The sequence below is a fragment of the Cariama cristata genome, unplaced genomic scaffold (genome assembly GCF_000690535.1).
Source record: "Cariama cristata isolate BGI_N322 unplaced genomic scaffold, ASM69053v1 scaffold31914, whole genome shotgun sequence".
In the NCBI taxonomy this organism is placed as follows: domain Eukaryota; kingdom Metazoa; phylum Chordata; class Aves; order Cariamiformes; family Cariamidae; genus Cariama; species Cariama cristata.
In genome coordinates this window covers 298-1,558 of record NW_009611786.1, presented here as the reverse complement: position 1 = coordinate 1,558, position 1,261 = coordinate 298, and positions in this window count along the sequence as shown.

Below are 1,261 nucleotides of genomic sequence, written 5' to 3'. Positions count from 1 at the left end.
CATCCACCGTGCAGCAGGAGGTATATTACTTCTCAGCTGGCATTATTTGTGGCAAAGGTAGCGTCACACCTGACCTTTAAAGGGTAGAGGCTGGGAATTCCTGCTCTTTTTAAGTGTAATTATATACATTATTTTTTTTTGTGTGCAAGTTTACACAAAATTACAGTGTGTTAAATTAATAAAACATTCATCCTAGCTTCGCATCGCCTCAAGTCTCGAACCTGACAGCCCCTGGGCGGATTTCAGCCGAGGGCAGTTGCGCTCTCGCTAGCTCAGGAAGGCAGCGAGAGGGTCTAAGCGAGCCGGCTGGAGAACGGCCCGTATTCTCCCCAGTCCTTAAGCAACTCGATGGAGAAGCGAACGTAGAAATGCAGCCAGTAGCTTCATTGGACGACAAACCTGTGGGCACACAGCCTCATGAGAAAAGATCCATCCCGCTCTGATGCTTTACTGACAGCTGCTGCGACCGCAACCCTTCCTCGACGTGACTGCGACTGCGATGCCACGTCCCCAGGGCTCCTTCGGTGCGGACGCAACGGACCACGCGTGATGCCTGGGGAGCCGAGCAGCGCTGCTGGGGTGTGGGCTCTCTCTTTCGAGGGGAGCCGGCTGCCCAGGGAAGGCGAGGTTTGGGAAGCGAGGGGTCCCATTCAGCTGGTTTTTTGGCTGGGGCCAAGCTCCAGCTCAGGCATTGCCTCCTACGCTTCCGCCCAGCTCGGACTTAGAAAGAGGAAATTAACGCACAAAAAACTAAGTATGTATGTAATCTTTTAAAAAGAAGGTATTTAAGACACTGGCCTGGTGCTTTGGGACTGCGAAATCTATTTTAAGAGGGGAAAGAAAGGATACATTCAGCGTGTATATCTGTTTTTTTGTGGTGGAGGCTTGCTCAGAGAGCGCCCGGCAGCCCAAGCCTGGATGAAACCCGCACAAGCTCCGTAAGAAGGAAACTGTTCAGGGAAGTCTGATTTGGGCTCAAGGGATTAACCGCGGGGAAGGGACGGGGAGAAGGGGGCCTGTAAAAATAACGGTAAGTCTAAATGCACTTGGGAAGTGCACACTTTAGCTCAAAATGTTGGGAAAAAAATGGCGTGAATTCCGAGTAAAAGCTGTGGGTTTCCCTCCTGAGCTCATTTCACGGCAAAGGCCAGATCCAGGCCATCGCTACTTCTCTCTGCGCTGCTCTTCTAGGTCGGGTCAAGGCTCTAATTACTTCATTTCCTTCCAATTCACAGCTGGGTACTGGAGCAGGATTCGGTTT